At 47.0% G+C, this 24,618-nt stretch overlaps 1 protein-coding gene across 2 annotated transcripts in view; it reads right to left on the reverse strand.

Annotated features, from left to right (window-relative positions):
* The window catches only part of AKAP1 (A-kinase anchoring protein 1), a 32,866-nt gene extending 24,667 nt beyond the window's left edge, over positions 1–8,199 (reverse strand). Inside the window, exon 1 of one of the 2 annotated variants that reach the window (XM_035026775.1) lies at positions 8,111–8,199. The gene's annotated coding sequence lies outside the window, so the exon portion shown is untranslated. Of the gene's footprint in view, positions 1–6,754; positions 6,923–8,110 lie in introns of those variants that run through there. The other variant, XM_035026777.1, reaches the window with a different exon arrangement.
* Positions 8,200–24,618: the final 16,419 nt, after the last annotated feature.

Here is a 24,618-nt window from a genome sequence, read left to right on the forward strand (position 1 = left end):
CAGCCAACATAAACCATAGGCAACAGAGGGCCTTATACGGCTCGAAGGTTTCTTAATCAGAAAAAGATGGGCTGGAGTTGGCAGCTCTGAGTTAGAGGAAGGGAGGAACAGAAAAAAGGGGGAGAAGCCAGGATGGTGGTGAGGAGCAGAATTCATCAAACTCCTTCATATCGCTTCAGCTTCAGTGGCCCCACCAGTGAGAATTCCTAGTAAGGGGCATGGCTCTTACCGCCTCTTGTTTTTGTTTTCGTTTTTAAGCCAGAGGACGCCAGTACTCAGGCTGCCAACAAAACCACAGTTTTACAGAGTTTTTAGTGCCTGTGTGGAGGCCTGTTCTTGAGTCGGGTGACTTCCCATGAAAATGGGATAATGTAATTTCCAGAGAAATTGGCCCCTAGGGCAACAAGAGGTCCTGAAACTAGGGCGTTTCCTGGCTCCTGGGCTGCCTGTATCAGGGCCCTGCCTGGCCCAGGCAGGACTGGGCCTCTGCCACAGATCCAGAACAGAAAAGGCAGCCCCAGGGACCTCTTAGGCAGCCACTGCCCACCCCCACACACCCCATGAGTTTCTAGGGTGACTTTATTCTCTTTCCTCCTGACTGGGAGACAGCAGTAGCGTCCGCACCAGGACCTGCTTGTATGCTGAAACCACATGTACTTGGCCTTCCTAAAGGATGCCACCTGCTAAAAATAGCACACAGCAGAAGCTTGGCTGGGTGGGCCTCACCAAAGTCAAAGGACAAAGCAGGGAGGTTATTCTGAGCACAGCCTTTTCTCATCAGAGCTCAAGGCACATCAGGGTGCAGGCCTCCTTCCAAGGCTGCTCGGCAAGTCACTCCTGCTCCTTTCTCTGTGGAGGGACAGGAAGGAGGTCTACAGCCTTCAGACCTATCGTCCCAGGCCAAGGCTGGAGGAGAAGGGGTAGGGGTGGCAGTGCAGCGTGCTGAGGGCTGGGCTTCACCAGATCTGTGCCTCCTCCAGCACAGACAGATCAGGCTACTCCCAGGCGACAGCCCGTTGAGGGATGGGTCTCATGACCTCCATGTGAGGTCTGACAGGCTGCATTATTATGAGCCAAGGAATGAGGGACTTGAGGTTGTCTTCAACCAGGTGACTGAGCTACACCAGAGTCTGCAGAGCCATTTCCAGGCCCTAAGGCACAGCTGTCTTACAAGGCCTACAAGGCTGTCTTAGTCACAGTCATTATTTGTGCCGCTCAAAGGCACTGGAAAGTTGCATAATTTGGAGCTAAAACATGACTTTGGAAAGACAAGAGTGTTAGAGTAGGATCCTGAACTTCAGTTTCCCGTAAAATGAAAACATCCTGTAAAATGGATTACTAATACCTCCACAGGACTGTAATGAGGCTGAGGACTCAAAACACCGAAGAGCTTGACTGTTTGTGGGGTATATCATTTCGATCTTTTAAAAACTCAGTTTCATTTTCCAGATGAGGATGGAAGGATGACAGGGCAGTAAGTAAGAAATTGTCTCTAAGCAAGCAGCTAGAGAGAGAACCCTCATCTAAGTGCAAGGCAGCCCTGCGTCCTGGGGTCCGCTTACTTTACTCAGGGGCTCAGCTCCCTCACATGCAAAGGAGAACTACTTTACCTCATAGGGTTGAGATAAAATAAAAAGGGAACACAGCTGATTCTTGAACACGGGTTTGAATTGCATGGGTCTGCTTGTATGCAGATTTTGGGACATAGTACATTACTGTAAATGTTTTCTCTTCCTTATGATTTTCTTAACATTTTCTTTTCTCTAGCTTACTTTTTTGTAAGAATACAGTACAGGGGCGCATGGGTAGATCAGTCGTTGGGCGTCTGCCTTTGACTCAAGTCGTGATCCCAGGGTCCGTGATCGGGCTCCCTGCTCCGCGGGAAGCCTGCTTCTCCCTCTCCCACTCCCTCTGCTTGTGTTCCCTCCCTCTCTCACTGTGTCTCTCTCTGTCAAAAAATAAAATCTTAAAAAAAAAAAAAAAAGAATACCGTATAGAACACACATAACATACAAAATATGTGTTCATTTGACTACTATGTTCCCATAAGGCTTCTAGTTGGCGTTAGGCTGTTAGTTCAGTTTCTGGGGAGTCAAAAATTCCACGTGGATTTTTTTTTTTTTTTTTTTTTTCACAAAGGAGGGGGGGGGGGGGGGGGGGGGGGGGGGGCAGGCTGGTTCCCCTAACCCTCACGTTGTTCAAGGGTCAACTATGGTTTGGGGGGGGGAAAAAAAAAAAGACCCTCCTAAGATGCCAGGTATACAGTAGGTGCTTAACAGGTACCTGTTCTGCATCCTGTGCTGGGTGACTCCAAAACAAGAGAGCTCTCACATTATATGCCAGTCGAGCAGGCATGCCCAGCACTAGATGGGGGGGTATCTGGAAATAAAGCTCACTCCCCAAAGCTAGCCCCACATCAACACTTCAGGACCACCACTGTGGCCCAACTCTTCCCAAAGTCTTCATAAAAATAGGCCTCCTGGGGCGCCTGGCTCAGGTCATAATCCTGAGGTCCTGGGATCGAGCCCCACATCCGGCTCCCTGCTCAGCGGAGAGCCTGCTTCTCCCTCTCCCTGCCACTCTGCCTACTTGTGCTCTCTGTCAAACAAACAAACAAACAAACAAATAAATATCTTAAAAAAAAAAAAAAGAAAGAAAGAAATAGGCCTCCTAACATCCAGATAGACTGGAGGGGCAGAATGAAAAGGACGCTTGTTTGTAAGGTGTCTGCAAATCTGGTTCAGCATTGGTCTCCCAGTGGGATCCTGCAGGAAGCCATCAGGTGGGTGAGTGAAGGACCAAGTAGCAAATCTGCTGACATCTAAAGACCAAGGACAGTGGCCTTAAACAACCAGCAAGGGCCTTTAAGATAATAAATTTTCAAACCAAAAAAAATAAAAAAATAAAAAAATAAATTTTCAAACCAAAACAGCTTTCTGAGGACTTAGCATCTGCCCCTCCTGATTCAGTGCTCCCATCCCCAGACTCCTCACCATGCTTCTCTCGAGGACCATTTCTTAATTGGTCACTGCCCTCCCAACTGGCAAACCAGAACTTGCTTCTTAACATGCCATAGATAGAGCTGATAAATAATTGTCACCAAAGCTGTGGATTGGTGGACTCTAGAGGACTAAGCCCAAACATGTGATGCCTTACAAGGTGAGGCAATTAAGCTTTTACAGTTGGACCAAAGCTAAGACCAGTGCTGCCCAACTAGAACCTTCTGTGATGGTGAAAATGTTCTAGGCCTGCACTGTCCAGTACTGGCCACATGAAGATACGGAGCACTTGAAATGAGACCAATGTCACCAAGGAATGGATTTTTAAATTGTATTTAATGCTCAAAAGTTTTACTTTTTTTTTTTTTAAAGATTTTATTTATTTGACAGAGCGCACAAGCAGGGGGAGCAGCAGAGAGAGAAGGAGAAGCAGACTCCCCAATGAGCAAGGAGCCCGACCTGGGACTAGATCCCAGGACCCTGGGACCACGACCCGAGCCGAAGACAGACGCTTAACCAACTGAGCCACCCACGCGCCCCTGATGCTTAAGTTTAAATTGAACCAGACACACATCACTAGTTGCTACCCTATAGGACAAGGCAGCTCTAGACCCTCTCCCTTAAGGATAGATTTAGGAGATAAGAATAGAGATATAATAAAAAAATAAGGGGTGCCTGACTGGATCAGGGAGGAGCATGCAACTCTTGATCTCAGGGTCGGGAGTTCAAGTCCCATGCTGGGTGTAGTGATTACTTAAATAAATTAAAAACTTAAAAAATATTTAGCACTGTAGCATCTTAGAGCTAAGAGAACTTGAGATGCACTTAAAACAGTGGACTGTGGCATTTTTTTAGTCTTTGACTTACACTATCCACAGAGCCCTGCTTCCTAGCCCAAACACACCCCTCCCCATACACACCCCTGCAGGTAACTCCACCCCGCAGCAGCCCAGAGGCACTCCAAGGAGCAGAATCTCAACACCCTTGATTCATGTTGACCAACCCTCCTTTTAACCAGCTGAAGAAACTGAGACCCCAGAAGGGTTTAGAACCACTGCCAGGTTTCAGCCCTGAAAGCCGCACCCCGTCCTTACCCCCCAAACCAGGGCTCTTGCCAGCTAAACCCAGCGTTGAAACAAGCCTCATTCATGAGCCCTCAGCACTGTACATTTTTATTTCCACAACTCACCTGGGGCTCTGCTTTGTTCCTGAATGTTTGGGCCTCAGTAAGACCGGGCTGAGTGAAGGCAGGCAGCCAGTATTAGCAGATGGGGACAGAATGTTTACTATCAACTGCTGCAAACTACCAAACTGAGCTGTAGAAATGTCCAAAGGGCCAGGATTCAGACAGAATGAAGACCATTTAATAGGAGGAAAAGTAAGGAGAAGGACACCTTGAAAGCTACTTATTACTGAAGGCCAGTCTTCAAAATGCTGCATAACACACACTCCTTCACTGCAACAATCTGCTTAGAAAGCAACAGAAAGATTAGGAGAAAAGCCCACGGATTTGACTATTCCTTCGTTCTTCTCACAAAAGCTCTCCAGAGGACCTAGTTTAAGCACATGCCATACTTGTCAGTATCTCTGCCCCTCAATTTGTATTTATATTAGCCATTGAAACTATCCCGATTGACCTCCAGCGTCACCCTCCTCAGTTGTACTCAGAGGTGTGAGAATTAAAGGATCAGGAGGGTATTTGCTTGTAACTCTCCCAGCACAAGACAGTAACTGTCAAGGAAAAGGCATCCTCTAAAATTACAGTTCTCACATCCCCACCAGCTACCTCTCCAGCCGGACTCTGTCCCACTCAAAACACCATCATTGATCCTGTTTTCCACAGCCCAAGTATAAAATCAGGTACTGGAGCCAGGAGCTGCTCCGTGGAGTGCCACGTACAATGGGTACTTAATGTTAAATGATCATAAAGGTGAAACCTGCATGAGGCATTACACCCGAAAGGGCTGTGGAAAAAAGAACTTGCCTTAGACAGCCAAGTTTAGGATTTAAATACATCCCACGCAGATTAGCAACTCAAACAGTAGGAGAGGATTTCAGTGGGACAAGAGGCCCAGAGGACCTCTGCCTCCCCAGAGCAGAGGAAAACAGAATGGCAAACAGAAGGTGGTTAACTCATAAACCAAATTGTTGACTTCCTCACAACAGCACAACAGACCAAGCTACAGAGAGGTCCTCTCGTTCTAGACTCACAGGGAAGATTAGGAAGGAGTGGCCTGGGGAGAAGGGGCTGGAAGGCACAAGCTGGCCAGGCACATGGGGTGCCCACTCCTCAAAACCCTGAAACGTGCACTCGACCAACTCATGTTGTTGCAAGCTAGAGCCAGGAGGCTGGTAGCAGTGTGGGGAAACCAATTTGCTTTCCTTCCAACCAAGTTTCCAGGTCAGAGGCCAGGGGGAGGGGTATTTTTAATAAAATCCAAATCACTCAAGTGATTCAAGAGAAACTTAACGTTAATCTCAGAGATTCTTTAGGAGGAGGAAAAAAAGCAACGCTTGAACAGCCATCATGAACCAGGCACAGTGCCCAGTCTAAAATATAATCTCAATCTGTCTTTAGGATGAGAGGGAACACTGTAAAGGCTAAAACTAGCCTTCACCCATAAACGATGACTATGGCCAGGCCTGGGTCCAAAGCACCACAAATAATTTAGATTACCAGCTAGAGCAAAACAAACTGCTTTAAAATATTGATGCTCAGCAATCTCATACTGGAGCCACAGCCACTTGGCACCTGAGCAGGCCCCTTTGACAACACACACCCATGTGCTCACCCTGCAGTAGCCAAGGGCTGATGTACTTCCTACGAACAGCTGGAAGGAGGAAAGGATATTCATACAAAAGGCTCCAGCGACTCAGAGGTCTCACTCAAGGGCTTAGATGGGATCAGCTCTCTGCAAATTTTGGGCCATCACCTAGCAATGTGCATGACAAGGGAGCCAGCTTAATCCAGGTAGGCACTGAAGCTTCAGTGATTTGCATATCTGTAGGATCAAAAGGCCCTCTTCTATCCTAGAGCCATATTTTGTCTGAGAATACACCCAGGAATTAATAGCCCAAACCCACAAAACTAGTTAGGTGTGAAAGAGGTTAGAGTTCAACACAAAAGCTCCCCCACCAAACATAACTTGTTTCCAGTGTTCAGAAAGTTTTTTAAGTTTTATTTATTTTTTAGTAATCTCTACACAATGTGGGACTCGAACTCACAACCCCAAGATCAAGACTCACATGCTCTCCCTACTGAGCCAGCCAGGGACCCCTCCGAAAGTCTGAAATAATCAGCAGGTGAACCACTTGAATGCCAGAAACAGAGAAATGTGATAAATGATCAAATCATGCTCATGCTACCCTCTACTCATTTCTAAGATGTTCTATGCCTTTAAGAGCAAAGGGGATGGGTGGTGCTTACTAAGAGTCCAAGCTTTGCTTTCTGAATAGAGAGTTAAAAAAAAAAAAAAAAAGAAAGAAAAACTAATTTGGGAAGCACTTGGTTACAACACAGTAAGGTTACTAGTTGCCAGAATTAACAGCTTTTTGTGAATGGTGTTCCTTGATCAGTAATTGCGACAAAGGGGAGGAGGGGGGAGGGGGGGATAGCAAACCAACAGATACGACCGTACCAGGTGTCCAGCAGCCCAAATTTCCCGGCAGGAGATAAATTTAAACACAAAGTAGCCTGCACTTCAATAGGGAAAAGACAGCTCGCTTAACCTAATTGCTCCGCCCATATGCCCTACCTGGCTTGAGCGGCCTCCACTTACACCTGGAGTGAAGAGCACCGGGTTTCTGTTAGCGGCGGCCGAGCGGGAGGAAGGCACCCGCCAACCTGGGCATCTCTGCAAGAGCGGAAGATCTCGAAACGCCCAGGGCTTCCAGCAGTCCCGGGTCGGTTCGGCACCGCCCACCATCAACAGCGCCTTTCCTTCCCTAAGCCTCCCTAGGAGGGGGATAGGGAGGGACTATACCCTAGGGCACAATGGAACTGGTGAAAGCCTGACTCCGAGGCGTTCAGACCACGTCTTCCCAAGCACATTTTGACCCATAACCCCGAAACTAGCGTGGTCCCTCCACACCCCGGGCCCGGGGGGTGGGGGGGTGCAGGCGGAGTGTGACACGTGACCCACGCGCCTCGGGGCATGAAGTCAGCGGGCACAACGGGCAGGACAGCCTCCAGCTCTCCCGACACCCTTGAAGGGTCTGCAAATGCTAATCATCTCGAGAGACACCAGGCCTTTGACCTCAGGACCCTAACTCGGTTCAAAAGGTCCCTGCCCCCGAAACAGGGTTCCAATCACCACCGTGTCCTAGCCCATCCTCCGAGTTCCGCAAACCAAGCCTCTTCCCCAGGTTCGCCGCAATGAACTCCCGGGGGCTAGGCTACCTGCACGGGCTTGCCACCGCTGGGCCCAGGTGGGGAGCAACCCAGAGCGAGCTCAAGGGGCCCAGAAGTTGAGTAAGGTTCCTGAAGTGACCATTTCAACTCCAGCCCTTCAGGAGGAAGAAAGGGCTGCCCGCGGGCCTCGGGGCACCTCCTCGGCCTCACGAGCACCTGGCCCTGCCCACAGCCCGCCCCGCCGCCGCCTCTCCCGGGTCAGGCTTGGGTACACACGACCTTTGAAAAGTAAACGCGTGTGGGGTTGGGCGACCTTGGGTGGGACGCGCTCGGGTCTATCTCACGGGAGGGTGTGCGCGCTCGGGGAAAGTTAAGCCGCAGAGGGGTGGCCCGGGCGCCGCGTCCTCGCCTCCCCCGGCCCGGAGGGCTGTGACGCGCGTAGGGGGCACCACGCGGCCGCAGACCATGGCCCCAGCCGCGCACACGCGACCTGTCAGCGGGAGCCCGCGGGCAGACAACCCTGGCGGGGGAGGACGAGGGGGCGCGCAGGCGACGGCAGCGAAAGGGCCTGCCTGACAGCAGGCGGCGGGCCGGAGCCCCTCCGCACGCGCTCGGCGTCCGCAGCCTCCCGCCTCCAGGACACCTGGAGCGCACGTCGCACACCGCACCTGCACCCTAGACTCCCCAGCGCCCGACGGCGCCGCCCTCGGGGGCCTGGCAGGTGGTCCTCGGGCCAGCCGCCCCGGCGGCCCCAACTCACCAGGTCCTCGGCGACAGTCGGGATGCAGAATTCCTCGCCCGCCGCCGCCCCCCCCCCGGGCCCCGGGCCCAGCAGCCCAGCCCCGCTGCGCCGCGGCCGCTCCCCCACGTGCTCGCCCAGGCCGGAGGAACACAGAGACATTAAATACTGAGGACGCGCCGCGACGTGCCCGCTGCGCGACGCAAGGCCCCGCCCCCCGCCCTGGTGCCCCCGCACCGCCCCACTCACCTGCGCGTGCGCGCCGCCTGCCGCTCCCGCCCGCGCTTCTCCCAGCTGCGCCAGAGAGGGCGCGGTCTGAAGCGCTCCGCCAACATCCCGCAGCCGCCGCCCGCAGCCTGGCCTCGCTCGGGCTCTCGCGAGAGGAGCTGTAATCGCGGGGGGGTTGGGGAGAGCAGCCTGGCTGGAGTCGGGGAGACGTCGCGGAATCTCGAAGGTCTACCCGGCGAGCGCAGGGTGGGGTCCCCTGCCTCGGCTTTGGGCGGTCTCCCGGCGTCAGTTAGGCCATCTGCGTGCCTTGTCGCGGACAGCCCCCTGGAAAAGCCGGAGGGGCCGGTGAGGGGCAGGGCTCCCCTTGCTCCCCCGGAACTCTCAGTACTTTAAAATGCATAATCAGGTGGCCATTAATGATTTTTCAATAATGACTGCATAATAGAGAGTACCTGGCACTACTCAAATGCAGCCTTTTTTGCCCATTTTTACATTCGGTGATGTTGAACTAAAACAAACACTTTCTTCTAAATGGGTTTGGGTTTGGGAAAAATTCCTGCGAAGAGGTGGTCACCATGAGTCACTAACTCTGCCAGGAAACGGGAAAATAAATTGCCCCCAGACAAGTGAACAGGATGGGGTCGCAGTTGGCTAGGCCTGTTCTCAGTCTTAAGAAATAGGGACGTTAAGTAAACATTTGGGCAAATAGATCATGCTAACCACTAACCATTTCTTGGGAAAGCGCGTCATCCTCATTAGTGACCAAAATGCAAATTTAAATGACAATGAGATACCATTTACTATTGAGTTTTTAAGTATATATTCATATATATATATATGAATCCCAATTGCATGCTGCGATTAGTGTTATGAAGGAAACAAAGAGGAAGCTGAAATAGGAAAGAAATAGCAAAGTTCTGTGGTTCCAAAGGCATAAAGTAAAACTTAAACTGAAAACTAATGGTTGAGAAGGAGCCAGCCTTGCAAATAGTATTTGGGAATAAGGATTAGGAAGTATTCTCAGCAGAGGCAACAACACAGGCAAAAGGAGGAAACAGCTTCTGGTGAACTAGAAGATCAGTGCGGATGGAATATAGTGGGGATTGGGAGCAGTGCTGGAAAAAGAAGGTTGCAGACAGAGGGAAGAAGGTTGTGGGGAGAGGGTAAGAGAACTAGACCACCTTATAAACTATAGTAAAGCTTGGGTTTTATTCTACTCTGCTCAGCCCCAAAGCCAAGCATGCTTCCATCTCAGGATCTTTGCACTTGCTTTTTCCTCCAACTGGAATATTCTGCAGAACCTTGCAGACTTCACTTACCTCTTTCAAGTCCTTTGCTCAATGGTCATCTACTCAGTCTCGGTGAAACTTTCCCTGTTCTCCCTATGTAAAATTGTAATGACACACACATGCGCGTGCACGCGCGCGCGCACACACACACACACACACTTCTCTGTCCCTCACCCCTTCTTTATTTTTCTTCATAGCACTTATCACTATCTACATTCTATATACTTCATTTATTCACAAGAGCTGATATTATTGAAGGCACTCAGTAAAAAAGGTGTTTAATGAATGAACGGGACGCCATTAAAAAAGGTTAAGTAGAGAGTAATACTAGGGGCACCTAGGTGGCTCAGTCAGTTAAGCATCTGACACTTGATCTCAGCTCAGGTCTTGATCTCAGGGTCATGAGTTCAAGCCCTGCGTTGGGTGTGGAGCCTACTTAAAAAGAGAGAGAGAGAGAGATACAATATAACTTCTGTCTTTAAAAGGAGCTGAAGCTGCTACAGAAAAAATGGATTAGAAGACCAGTACAGAAGCAGGGAGACCAGAAGAGAGACTGCTACAGTGGGCCAGATGAGAAATGGTAGTGGCCTGAGCTAAGAGTCATGGCAGTGGGTATGCAGAGACTGCTTTGGACACAAGATATATTTTGGAAGAAGTACCAACTTCACTCAGGGGCGCCTGGGTGGCTCAGTCGTTAAGCGTCTGCCTTCAGCTCAGGTCATGATCCCAGAGTCCTGGGATCGAGCCCCGCATTGGGCTCCCTGCTCGGCGGGAAGCCTGCTTCTCCCTCTCCCACTCTCCCTGCTTGTGTTCCCTCTCTCACTGTCTCTCTCTCTCTGTCAAATAAATAAATAAAATCTTAAAAAAAAAAAAAGATTACTTCATTCATGTTGTTGTGGGTAAGAAAAAGGGAACAATGAACAATGCTTCCTCTGGCTCGAATCACTGTTAAATGGGGTACAATTTATTGAGATGAGGGAAGATGGGGCAGTGAATCATTGGTTTCATTTGGGACCCACTACTTATATAGCGTTTTGTGACATTCAAGTGCAAATAAGCAGTTAAGTTGTGTATGCAAGTCTGGAGTTCAGAGAAGTGGCCCACGTTGGAGATACAAATATGTATTGAAAATCATATAAAAAGTGGATTTTTTTAAAAGAATAATATCTTATTCTTTTATCTAAAAAAATTTTTTTATTAAGTAATCTCTATGCCCAATGTGGGGCTTGAACTCTGAATAAACAAGTGAAACTAAACCCCTCCCATTCTCCACTGGTTATACCCCAGGATCATGTGTGTCTACGGAGAAGAGTAAACGATCTACTCCTAAAGAAGTCAGTAGAGTTAGGGAGAGGAGCCTGGGTGGCTCAGTCGTTAAACGTCTGCCTTCGGTTCAGGTCATGATCCCAGGGTCCTGGTATTTAGCCCTGCATCGCAGGGAGCCCGCTTCTCCCTCTCCCACTCCCGCTGCTTGTGTTCCCTCTCTCGCTGTGTCTCTCTCTGCCAAATAAATAAATAAAATCTTTAAAAAAAAAAGGGAATAATAATACCCATAGCTATTACTTAATGAGCACTTAATGCCCAGCACTGTGCAAAGTACTTTCTCCTAGTCCTCCACCAACCTCAAATACTAGATGCTCTCATTCTACTGCATTCCCATTCTGCAGCCATTAGTCACACAGCAGCGGAGGCAAGGTTTTAACCTCAGAAATCTGGCTTGGAGCCCACGGACTAACCAACTCCCTACAGCGCTACTGGAGGAAGACCTAGAGAATCAGCAAGCGGTTTCATACAGGAACATGTCTGCTCCATGTTTGAATTGTGTCCCTTTAAAAAAGATATGCTGAAGTCCCAACCCCAGTACCTCAGAAGGTGACTTTATTTGGAAATAGGGCTGTTGCAGATTTAAGTTAAGCTGAGGTCATGCCAGAGTAGCTTTGACCCCTAGTGCAATCTGACAGCCAGCCACGGAAAGACAAGAAACACAGGGAGAAACACCATGGGACAAGAGAGGATTGGGTTTATGCATCTGTAAGCTAAGGAATGCCAAAGATTGGCAGCAAGCTACCAGGAATGAGAAAGAGACAACCCTTCTCGAACCCCTTCATTTTTTACTGCTTCCCTCCAGAACTGAGACAACATATTTCTGTTGTTTTTGAGCCACCCAGTTTGTGATACTTTGTTCCAGCAACCCTAAGACACTGATACGGTACCTTTCTTTCTTGAACCCATGGAAGCCAGTTGGTAAAAGGGAATGTGAAGTTACTTAGCGGGTGATAAAAGGGGCCTGTCCCCTTGCTCCCCTCTGGACCCAAGGTGTCCTGGCTTCACAGAGCAGAGGCCCCATCCAAGTGGCGATCATGAAGGGACCTCAGCCAGTACCCAGGCTCTGGCACCATCACCACCATATATTTCCTGAGAATTTTTCGGCTACATATATAAGACCTTCATTCGGGTTCTGTTCTGTGGGCGTCCTGCGGGGGTGCGGTCGGCTCTTTCCCAGAGCCCTCTCCACTCTTCTCAGCTCATTCCAATGGCAGTACAATTGGGAAGCAGAGCCTAAGAAACTCTGTAAACTACTTCAGACAGGGTGGAGTTGTACCCAAAAGCAATTTAGGTCCTTCACCTGAAGCCAAGTTCATGCATATAGAGAAGCAATTAATTATCAGAGATCGTTACCTACTTCGTTTTATCCCACAGGAGGGATTTCCTTCTGGGCACACTGTCGTGATCCTCCCAGGAGGCCACCTGACCATGCTGCGTGTCTGTGTAGGGACACGCAAGTTGCTTAGACTCTAGAACGCTGCAGTGAGCCCTCTCTGCTAAGATTTATAATCTGTTGTGCAGTGTCGATTTTGTTAGTTTGCATACTTTTTTGTGTGCCACTGCAGCTGGGATCGTCTGCAACAGCAAGATCTAGAAGTCTCAGATAAGCCGCAGGGATGGGAACATCCGTGGGGAGGAGACCTTTTGCCAAGGTGACCCATCTCCAGGAGTGATGGGGTAGAGCACGTAAGGATATGGGAGCTCAGACACTGCACCCAAATTTTCCATTGTCCCCAACCTCCACTCACCCTCCGCGAGTCCTCTGGAACCGTTTTCTTGGCTCTATCTATTCTAAAACCTGGCAAGTTTCTCACTTCCGTTTGATGAGACATTCCAGTTTCCTACAAACTGACGTGTTCTACCCAGGACTGCCATTAGCCCACACAGTGGCATTGTGCAAATTAGGTAACAGGTGTCCCTTCCCCCAGACAGACACAGCTCTGTGCCAGGCTCCACTGTGAGCAGAGTGCAATAGCAGAGGCTGGATTTCAGCCTCTACTTGCCCTTGGGCTAGATGTCCTTGTGCAGGACATAACCTGCACAACCCTCCATGACTTTCCTGCAGCTGGGAGTGAGTCCTAACAGAACGAGTGCTGTCTATATGACAACAATCAGCCAACCAGACCTCCGGGCTAAACTATTGCCTTGTTCAGCACAGTTTTTTGTTGGTTTGGTTTGGGTTTTGGTTCTTTTAAAAAAATTTTTCTTTAAGTAATCTCTATGCCCAACATGGGGCTTGAGCTCACGACCCCGAGATCAAGAATCACATGCTCCACCAACTGAGCCTGCCAGGCGCCCCTCAGCACTGGTATTTAAAAAGCTCTTGTGGCAGACATCCTCTCCTTTGCTGGCCGGCCCCCTGCTCCCTTGCAGTGTTTTCAGTAAACTTCTATCTCCTTTGTTCTGCCTGGGGTGAATCCTTTCACTGCCCACCCAATCGGGTCACCCACCCCCCCGCCCCCCGCCGCCGTTCGGTGGCCCTCATAGGGAACCGCTGCCATGCGGGGCCAGGACTCTCCCCGGATTTTCTGGGAATTTCTCGGGACTCTCCCTTGGTCGACTGACTCTAGTACTCCCTGGGGATCTGACGACCTCTAGCTGAGGTTACTCCTCCGTGAGGATCCGAAGCCCCAGGGGGAACCCACCAGACCACCCTTGCCCTAAAGGGTAAGGGATTTTCCCCCTTGCCCTTTAGAGGGATCCTTCCCTCCCTCTCCTTTCTCCTTCTGGCCCTCTGGCAGCCCAACCCTCGTACTCCTCAGACAACTGATGGTCTCTGGCCAGGGCGGCTCTCTGGTGTTGGTCTGAAAGTCTGAGGGTGGAAGGTTGGACTGCCCGTGTCCTCGCCTCGCCCACTCGGTCCTCCTGAGGCCTCCGTTCCCAATGCGTGGCACAATTGGTCGTTCGTCCAGGGCGAATCCGCACATATTGCAGACTCAGTTGGGACCCTTCCTGAAGCCGGCTGACTCTCAGCCACCTTGCTTCTTTCTGCACCCCCTTTTTTCCTTTGTTCCCGTGGGTCCAGCCGCCACCTTGATCTACAGGCACCACACGTTCCTATGGGTCTGAGTGAATCCAGACAATTCCATACACAAATGATGATTCCACAAGGGTTCCAGCCTGTGCCATCGGAGGGTCCCCTGCCCTGAAATCCCATGGACCTGGCCACCAGAGAATCTCACTCAGATCTCCTCTCAGCACGTTAATCTAATACCATGCTCTGTTCTCTAACTGCACAGAACCCCTGATAGATAGCCCCCACCCCCATCCAGCAGGAAGCAGCTACTGAAGATGAGACCTCCACCCAAATGCCAAAGATTTGTCATCGTCAATCCATCAGGGAGGAATGTAGAGGCCGCTTTTAGACAAACAGGCTTGAGCAATAGAAGCTTCAGTAAGGCAGAAGGGCCCACAGTGACCACCGGACTGAATACAGACAGGCCCAGCAGGCGACCCACCTCAAAATAGCCATAGGCCCTAGCTGACCAATGGGCTACTTACAACTGGGAACAGGGACCAGAAAATTCCATATGTTCCCATACCTTCTCACTCCCCCTAATAACAACACCCCCCCCCCACCTCCTGGCAGGCAGTCTCTCCTTTGTTGTCCTGCCCAATGCTCCCTTGCAGTGTATTTAATAAACTTCTATCTCCTTGTTAATTAGTTAACTAATTAAAGAAAAGAAAACACTTGTAACCTCACATAACTTGACCTAGCCTCTCAGTATCCTCATCTGTAAAATGAGGGTAATAACAGAACCTACTTCATGTGATTTTTGTGAAGATTAAGTGAGATAATCCATATGAAATACTTTGCACAGTGCTGAGCCCAAGAACTAAAAGCTATTATTCCATTTCAAGTGTTTTTATTAAGCAATCAAGAGCAAGTCAAGATTCACTCAACAAATATGTATTAACGATTATTTTGTGCTAGATCTTGTGTAAGGTGTTCTGGTTACCAAGGTGAATGCCCCCCATCTGGTAGAGAAGGCAGACGTGAACATACACGAAGGCCATGTGCGGTGGGGTCGGTGCTGTGACAGAGGTAGGTACAGAGGTGGGATGAAAGGTGGTAAATGTCAGTGAGTTATATTCGGCCCGTGTTAGAGTTAGGGAAGCTTGAACGTATCCCTGGTACTCTTTCTGCATTGGACATTCACCAGAATAAAATATATTGCTCCCATTAGCTGTTGTTGCATACCAAACCATCCCAAAACTGAAACGGCTTAAAACAACCACTGATTGTTAGCTCATCGGGATGGTTTGTTTCTGTTCCATATGTTGTTGGCTGGGTGACTCGACTAAAGTGGAGGATCCAAGATGGCGCCCCTCACATGTCTAGTGCCTCGGCTGTCATGGCTGGAACAGCTGGGCTGGCCCGGTGTTTGTTTCTGTCTCTTTGCGATCTCTCCAGACCTCCTGCTTTGCTGGACCTCCCTACATAGGGGCTGGGGACTCCAAGAGAAGGAAGGCTGAGGCTGCCAGTGTCTTAAGACCTAGACCCAGATCTGGGCAGCAAGTTACTCAAAATCTCTTCCACCCTTTCTTCATCTGTAAGATGAGGGGCAGTAACATCTAACTTGCCAAGTTTTTTGTTTATTTGTTTGGTTTTTTTTTGAGAATTAGAGAGAACGCAAGGAAAGTACTGGCACATGGTAGATGAGATAGTTGAGGGGTGACCAAATACTGTTGTTATTTGTTTTCTTGATTTACTTCTTAAGTAAGGTAATATGACTGCTACACTTGGAAACACTTTTTTCCACCTGTTACGGGAACACCCAACAGGCCTCTAGTATTGCCTGCCCCTCCCTGAAAACCTCAGCAATTATGCCATAGAGTTGGGGCAGGCTTTGTGAATTTGTTCAATCTTTTGGAAAGCAATTTAGTAATCATTAACAGACTCATAAAAAACGTTCATATCCTTTGACCCAATAACTAGATTTTCCAAAAATTATCTCAAGGGAATTGATTCAAAAGAAAAGCAACATACACGTCAAGCTCTTCATTGCCATTTTTCTCTAGAGCAGTCTAAAATGGAGAAACAGGGGCACCTGGCTGGCTTAATCAGGGGAGTATCAGACTCTTGATCTCAAGGTTGTGAGTTCAAGCCCCATATTGGGTGTAGAGATCACTTAAAAAAAATAGAGAAACAGCTTAAACGTCCAATAGTAAGAGAATGGTTAGCTAAAATATGATACAAATAAATACTTTCTGGAATATTATATATTTCCTAAAATGGCAATTCTTATCACTATATTATAGCATGGAAAATTTTATAAATAAAATGCTAAGTGACAAATTCAGAATTCAAAAATGTCTCTACATGAAAAAGGACTAGAGCCAGACATGGAAAACAATTTTTCATGGGTTTGGGAAGTGGGTTTGGAATTGATTTATTTTGCTTTAAAAATATTTTTTATTGTTTAAAATCAAAATCAGAGGAAAGATTTAGGCAAGGCCATATGGAAAAATGGTTTATTAAAAAAGAAAGGCCGTAGAGTAAATGGTAGAGAATAAATTGTAAAGCTTTTAAAAATACAACTGCCTGGGGGCACTGGGTGGCTCAGTCAAGTAAGTGTCCAATTCAATTTCAGCTCAGGTCGTGATCTCAGGGTCGTGGGATCAAGCCCCAAGTTGGGCTCCTTGCTCAGCATGGAGTCTGCTTGAGAATCTCTCTCCCTCTCACTGTGCGCCTACCCCCCCCAAATAAATAAATAAGTAAATAAATAAATAAATAAAATCTTAAAAAAAAAAATACAGGGGTGCCTGGATGGCTCTGTCAGTTAAGCATCTGCCTTCGGCTAAGGTCATGATCTCAGGGTCCTGGGATTGAGCCCCACATCAGGCTTCCCGCTCCATGGGGTGTCTGCTTTTCCTCTGCCCCTCCCCTGGCTCGTGCTCTCTCTCTCTCTCACTCTCTTTCTCTCAAATAAATAAAATACAAGTGCCTAAGCTTCTCCCTACAGATTCTGATTCAGAGGATCTCAGTTAGGGCTCAACTATTTATATTTTTTCAGAGCTCCACAAATGATTCTGCTGTACACCAGGGTGAGACCCACTGAGATGGATACACCATTATCCTTTCAAATGATAGAATAAACACTCTGATCAGAAAGAGTAATGCAAGGGGTACCTGGCTGGCTCAGTGCTACAGCATGTGACTCTTGATCTCAGGGTCATGGGTTTGAGCCCCACGTTGGGCGTAGAGTTTACTTTAAAAAAATAGTAACATAAGGAAGATTTACATAATTAAAACATTTTTCCCCTAATAAAATATGTTCCTACTTGTGGGCCTTTTCTATTTTCATTTATTTACTTGTACTCTGATAAATTTGTAGCCTTTGTACATAATCCAGAACACAGAAAGGACAGCCTTCGATAAACACATGTGGTTCTGTACAATGTAAGGGGGGAAAAATGGCATAAGAGCTGATGGCCTGGGTTTTAGCAGGAAGAGCAATAGAAGCAGAGAAAGATCTCATCTCCATATCAGTCAAAATATATTGACAGAATTTCAAGGATGATCTCCCACTGTGACCAGCTGTGGAGCTTTCCCAAGGAATAGAAGTAGTGGGTAGTCTCATGAGATTTAATATGCATATTTTTCTTTCTTTTGTAATACTGGCATTAACCCACAGGGAGTTATTGTTAAAGACGGAGGAGTAGAAACTGAAAAAGCCAAGTAGAGCCTTGTTCTACACAACTCAGCTTCCAGAGAATATAGTGAAAGAGACAGTAGATTCTTTGAGAAAATCCTGGATCTCCAGGATTTTCATGGTGACTATGTTTCCTAAGACCATCATTTCCCAAAGTGTGCCCTTTGTAAAAAGTAGTTCCTCAGAGGACTGGAAGATTTTGCTTGAAAAGGGATTTCATGATGAAATCAGTTTGGAATGTAGGATTTAACCAAGTTAGAAAGATTTCTTTGCAGGACTTCTCCGAGCCTTTGTGAATCTTTAAGAAAGAATATAGTATGAAATAGGCAAACCCTATGTTGGTGGATGCAACACATTTTGCCAAACACTTCCATAGACCATAAGACTCCAGTCAGACCTAAATAAATACTAGTTTATGTATAAATGTTAAAGCAAGGAAAATTAGTACAGGGTATTATGGTCCTAGATTTGTATTATTTCGTTCGGATTTTCACCTAAGGAAAATTAACTTTCACGTGAAAATTAGGAGATAATATTAGAAGAAAATTCAAGAGCCTCTCCAGATAAACTCTTGGAACTGATGAGAAAGCTCACGAAAGCTTCTAGACATAAGATCCTTGCCCCCACTCACAAATTGCTTTCCTATTCACCAATAGCAAACGATGAGAAAATTTAATTTTAAAAATACCATTTATAATAGGGCCAAAATCTATACACTATCTAGGAAGAAGTCTAACAAAATATGGTCAGAACTACTATAGAGAAAACCTAAAGTCTTTATTCAAAGACATACAAGAATTCCTAAACAAACAGAGAGATTATATACCATGTTTGTGATTTGGGAGACTCAACGTGGTAAGGGTGTAATGATCTCCATCTTTCACTTCATTTCCTGATTAAAACTTCTATTTCTCTCCTACCCTTCATTCTCTTGTTTCTTGTAATGTCTAAGAACAAAGATGGTCTCCACTCTTTCATTGTCAGAATGTCTTCTGCCTGTCTTAGCGAGCCTCTCATGAGGCATGTTTCAGAGCTCCATCTAGAGATGCCCAGTAATACCCAGCTGGCTCAGTTGGAAGAGCATGAGACTCTTGATCTTGGGGTTGTGAGTTCGAGCCCCATGTTGGGTGTAGAGATTACTTAAAAAATAAAATCTAAGGGATGCCTGGGTGGCTCAGCTGGTTAAATCGCTGCCTTCGGCTCAGGTCATGATCCTAAGGCCCTGGGATGGAGCCCCGCATCAGGCTCCTTGCTCAGCAGGGAGCCTGCTTATCCCTCAGCCTGCCACTCCCTCTGCTTGTGCTCACTCTCTTTCTGATTTAAAAATATACATAATTTTTAAAAAATAAAATCTAAGAAAGCAAGCAAGCAAGCAAGAAAGATGCCCAGTAATATCCTGGTGGTTGTTTGTAGGATTTCCAGTACAGTGTAAAAAGGTCCTAAAGCATTTTAGTGTACTATCAGATTCTCTGAGCAGCCTATGCAATTTATTTGTGTCTTCCAACTACTAGATATCTCTTTGGATACCTTAGCTAGAAAGGGCTTTATCTATGCTCACAATTGCCCAATTTAATCTACTAAATGGGGTGCTGTCAATGTAAATGAACGTGGCTTCCCAGCTCACAGCAAAATCCACGGAGGTCACATTTGTGCTACATTCCCTCTGATAATAGACTCAACCGTAAATCATAAACGTGGGGAGGAGGTGATCCAGGCTGGGTTGATTATAACGCCTCATTCCTCTGGCCTGTAACTGGATTAGGTAGTGAGCACATGACCCAGGCTAGGCTGATCAGTCTTCCCTGATAGAGGAAAGAAAAAAGCTAACAGGAAAGAGCAGAAGAGACCAGTCGTTTTTGAACTCCTGGCTTTCGTCATCCCTGCACTTTCATGGGTTGAGAATATGAGCCAAGAAAGGTCCCCCTTTTCTGCTTAAATTAGTTCAATATGGCTTTCTGTCTCTTGCAACCAAAGAATCTTCATAATAAGTAAGCAGGTGGAAGCTTCCATGCTTCGATTGCCCTGGAGTCTACACAGGTTGCTAGTAATATGGTCCAAGGTTATTCAGGGAAGCAGAAATTCTACAAGTTCTGGAATAAGGAATTTATTACAGGAAGGAGAGCGTGCACAGTGGTGGGAGTAGCTCAGGAAGTATAGGACCAGTCGGGAAGTCAGGGATCAGAGAAGAGGTCACTGTTTGGTCAATCTGAGAAGCTAAACACATCCAGCACTGAAATGGGATGGCAAAAGCAAGCTCACGGGAGGTCAGTGGGAAGCTGTGCCCCTGTGTAGTTACTTACTTTGAGGGTCACTGTCAAGCATCTGGCAGTGAGTCTGGGGCCACCGTCAGTCAATAGGGTCAGCAGTTGGTAAAAAGAGGCCAATCAGGAGCAGAGGAGAGCAAGCCCCGTAATAATTTTTAGGACCAATTCTAACTTTGGAAAAGGAAGGTTAAGGATGTTAAGTCTGCTGCTTGAGAACACAATACAAAGTTAAGTTTGCTCAGAGACCACCTCTGACTTCTTGCCCCTGTCGTAGGTTCTGTTGGCTGGCTTCTGCCCTGCTCCCAGAGCCAAAAATGCCCTTTTGACTATCGGCTGAGCATTCTCTCTAGGCCTCCTAGGACTAAGTCCCTGATTTGCTGTACCCCATCAACCCCACCCAAGTCCTCTGAACTCCAGCCGGGAGCCATGGGCACTCCTTGCAAACACGCTTTCCTGATATCAGCTCCTTCAGGTCTGATTTCCGATTGCAGCCAACCCATGACATGCTTAAGCAATACTCCTCCAAGCCACTCTGAACCCCTACATTGTTTGTGCAAGTGGTTCTTATTCTCCAGATACAGAGTCACCTGCCTGTTGTACATGGCCTCATCATTTCTCCTTTTCAACTTTCACTAAAATGTAACTTTCCCTTGATCACCAGGTTTTCAGTTTTTTTTTTTTTTGTAGAGTCCAATCGGAATGTTCCTCCCTTTGAGCCCAGCACAGGTGATTTCGACATTCAGTTATATTTCACTTTCTGACCGAATTTCTCTTTACTTTAATACCAGCACCAGCAGCTGACTTTCTTTTCCAAAGAAAAAAAAAATTGTGGTTATTGTCATTTTTTTTAATCACCTAAGGGAAGTTTCTGCATGCCCAATCATGAGCTAAGAACCAGAGTCATGGTGGGATGGGATACTGGTCATTCATTCAACTGGTTCCCATGTCAGTTGCTTGTTCTGGCAAAATGACAAATGACTACATGTCACAGATCTTTGGGGTTCATTCCAAAGCATCTTAAGTGGTGAGTGTGGCATCCAAGAGTACCAAGGGTATGAATTTATTACTTGTTCTGTTGCTACCCTCTATCAACCTCTTGTCATATCACATGACCCTGATACCTCCTGCTTTACTAAAAAAAATGCTTATCATCATCAATTGTCCTGGTCCCCAGATTCCATGCCCTGCCTGCAAATTGGACAGCCTCCCAGAACCCACACCTGTGGACCATCTTCCCTGGGTATATCCTGAGTGTGTGTGGTTTTTTTAAATAAGTAATCTCTGCACCCATTGTGGGACTCAAACTCATGACCCTGAGATCAAGAGTCATGTGCTTTACCAAGAGCCAGGCAGGCACTACTGAGCAGGTGAATGAAGTACCAGGTCCCCACCCCTTCCCATGTGTCTTCCTTCAGTGCTCTGGGCCAAGTTGGCTAGATGACCACTGTTACCAATAACACATTGAGCACTTGAGCATTGGATGTACTGACTCATGGAAATAGTTTAAAATACCTTTGCTGGCTCCAGGGAAATATACCAAGAGAAAATAAAGGCATCTATGAGATATTTTGGATCATTAAATCATCTCATATGAGTCATCCTAAACTCTAACAAATTGAGCAAGATTTTCATTGACCATATTATAGCCATCCAGTTGGGCTGTAGATCAAATATATGATCCAATGGCACTTTTATACACTCCACAGCTCATTAGACTCTTTGTGTAGTCATTGCAGAGTGTTCATTTAAGTCTGTTTAATAGAAATTGTGGAGTCACACACTTCTATTGTTCTAGGTGATTACAGATTCTATAATCTTTTAGGATGTATTTTTGGCCATATCTCTGACTTATTCAGTGCCAAGTCCTCGGTCAGGAGTCCACTGTCCTATTGTAATAGTATTCCTATGAGAACATGAAGTGCATATTTATTTTTTTCACTCAGTGAATTTTCTAATTTTTTTAAAGTAGGCTCCAGGGGTGCCTGGGTGGCTGGCTCAGTCTGTTTGAGCCTCCAACTCTTGGTTTTGGCACACATCATGATCTTAGAGTTGTGAGATTGAGCCCAGAGCTGGGCTCTGCACTGGGGGTGGAGCCTACTTGAGATTCTCTCTCTCCCTCTTCCTCTGCCCCTCTCCTCCACTCATGCTTTCTCTGTCTCTGTCTCTCTAAAAAAATTTAAAATTTAAAAAAATTGGGGCACCTTGGTGGCTCAGTCAGTTAAGCATCTGACTTTGGCTCAGGTCATGATCTCGGGGTCCTAGGATCGAGCCACATGTCCAGTAGGGCTCCATGCTCAGTGGGGAGTCTGTTTGTCCCCCTCCCTCTGCCCCCCATACTTGTGCATGCTCTCTATCTCTTAAATAAATAATCTTTAAAAAAATTTTTAACTTTAAAAATTTTTTTTAATTTAAAAAGTAGGCTCCATGCCCAACGTGGGGCTTGAGCTCATGTCCCTGGAATCAAGAGTCACATCCTCGGGTGCCTGGGTGGCTCAGTTGGTTGAGTGACTGCCTTCGGCTTGGGTCATGATCCTGGAGTCCTGGGATCGAGTCCCACATCGGGCTCCTGGCTCAGCGGGGAGCCTGCTTCTCCCTCTGACCCTATCCCCTCTCATGCTGTTTCTCTCTCTGTGTCAAATAAATAAATAAAAACAAAATCTTAAAAAAAAAAAAAAGAGTCACATCCTCTACTGACTGAGACAGCCAGGTGCCCCGAATATTTTAATTTTTGAATGATCCACTCTGCCACTGAGCACATCGTGAGCGTTCTGCCTGATTTGTGCACGGAGGGTGTGTGTGTGTAGCAGACAGGGAGGAAGGGGGTGGTGTGGAATGGATATGATCCTTGAGGAGAAGCTCCATTTAGGAAACGATGACAAGTTTCCTAAATAGTGAAAAAAGGAAAGAAAGAAACAAACAAACAAAAAAACAAAGAAACAAAGGAAGGAAAGAAAGAAAGAAAAGAAAAGAAAAGAAAGAGAGAAGGAAGGGAAGAAGGGAGGGAGGGAGGAAGGGAGAGGGGGAAGGGAGGGAGAAAGGAGGAGGGGAGAGGAGAAGAGAGGAAGGAGGGGAAGGGAGGGGAGGGGAGAGGAGAGGAGAGGAGAGGAGAGGAGAGGAGAGGAGAGAAAACAGGAACCCTGCTGGTTGGGACAACCTTGAACCTTTGATTTTACCTCAAAGACCCAACACCTTCAGCTTCCTCCATTTTTCTCCTATAGAATTCCAACTTATTCTTGCTCTTACTCTGGACAAAATGGAGCCATTCTTGCTTTCCCTGACCCTACTTTGGCAGAAGGCCCTAGCATCTTTCCCCTGAAGCCTCAGCCTCTCCTAAGCACCTGTGGTAGGCAAATACTAACTCAAAAAGATGTCCCATCATAATCTCCAGAACATGTGAATTCACTATCTTACATGGTAAAGCAGACTCGATGGATGTCATTAAGTTACTGATCTTGAGATAGGGAGATTACCATGGATTACCTGTGTGGGCCCAGCATAATCTCAAGGGTCCTTATGAGAGGAATGTGGGAGGGTTAGAGTCAGGGAAGGAGATGTGACTATGGAAGCAGAGGTGGGAGTGATGGGCCCATGAGCCAAGGAATGCAGATGGCCTTCTAGAAGCTCAAAAAGGCGAGGTAACAGTTTCTCCAGAAAGAAGGCAGCCTGATCTGTATCTTAGCCCAGTAAGACCCATTTTGGACTTCTGACCTCCAGAACTGTAAGAGAATAAATTTGTATCATCTTATTCCATGAAATTTGGGGTGATCTGTTACAGCAGCAATAGGAAAAGAATACAGTGTCTCAGCCAGCATTGACTGAAAGGCAGAGACAGTGGGTTATCGAGAGCTGCACTGCTTTGCATGGTGGTCACTAGCAACAGGTTGCTATTGAGCAACGGGAATGTGGCTAGTCTGAAGTGAGATGAACTGCAAGTGTGAAAAACAGACCGCATCTTAAGGACTTCATTAATATTTTGGTTACAGCAGGGTAAATAAAATATATTAGAAATACTTTCATTCGTTTATTTTTACTTGTTTAAATGTAGCCACTAGAAAATTAGAAATTCCAGGTGTGACTTGCGTCGTATTTCTATTGATCAGAGATTGGGATGAGTCTTGCTACTACAGTTTCTGACATTACTGTACAACCTGATCGGGTCGGCCCAGGCCTTGCGCTTCCAGCTCATATGCCTCTGGTTCCTAGCAAGCACGCCAGGACGCCACCAGAAGGGGACATGCCCTGAACTACCCTGAACCTGCCTGACTTGAGCCTTGGTAACCTTGCTTTAAGTTTTTCAAACTTATGTTTTATGGGCTGAGGCCATTTTTAAGAAAAGAACACAGGGACGCCTGGGTGGCTCAGTCGGTTAAGCGTCTGCCTTCGGCTCAGGTCATGATCCCAGGGTCCTGGGATCGAGTCCCGCATCGGGCTCCCTGCTCCGCGGGGAGCCTGTTTCTCCCTCTGCCTCTGTCTCTCTCTCTGTCTCTCATGAATAAATAAAAAAATAAAAATAAAAAAAATCTTTAAAAAAGAAAAAGAACACAGAATTAGGTATGGGTGTTGGAGTACTATGTCAAGTGAAGGACCTCCAAGCTTCATTAGCCTTACAGTGAATCTACCTGTCTTCTGTCTTCACTCCCAAATCTCACCTGGACTGATTCCTTTCTCCTAGCTTTCTTTCTTTTTTTCTTTCTTTCAAGTTTATTTCTTTTAGTAGTCTCTATGTCCAACGTGGGGCTCAAACTTACAACCCTGAGATCAAGAGT

This window comes from Mirounga leonina, unplaced genomic scaffold (genome assembly GCF_011800145.1).
Source record: "Mirounga leonina isolate KUSES-001 unplaced genomic scaffold, KU_Mleo_1.0 Mir_200, whole genome shotgun sequence".
In the NCBI taxonomy this organism is placed as follows: domain Eukaryota; kingdom Metazoa; phylum Chordata; class Mammalia; order Carnivora; family Phocidae; genus Mirounga; species Mirounga leonina.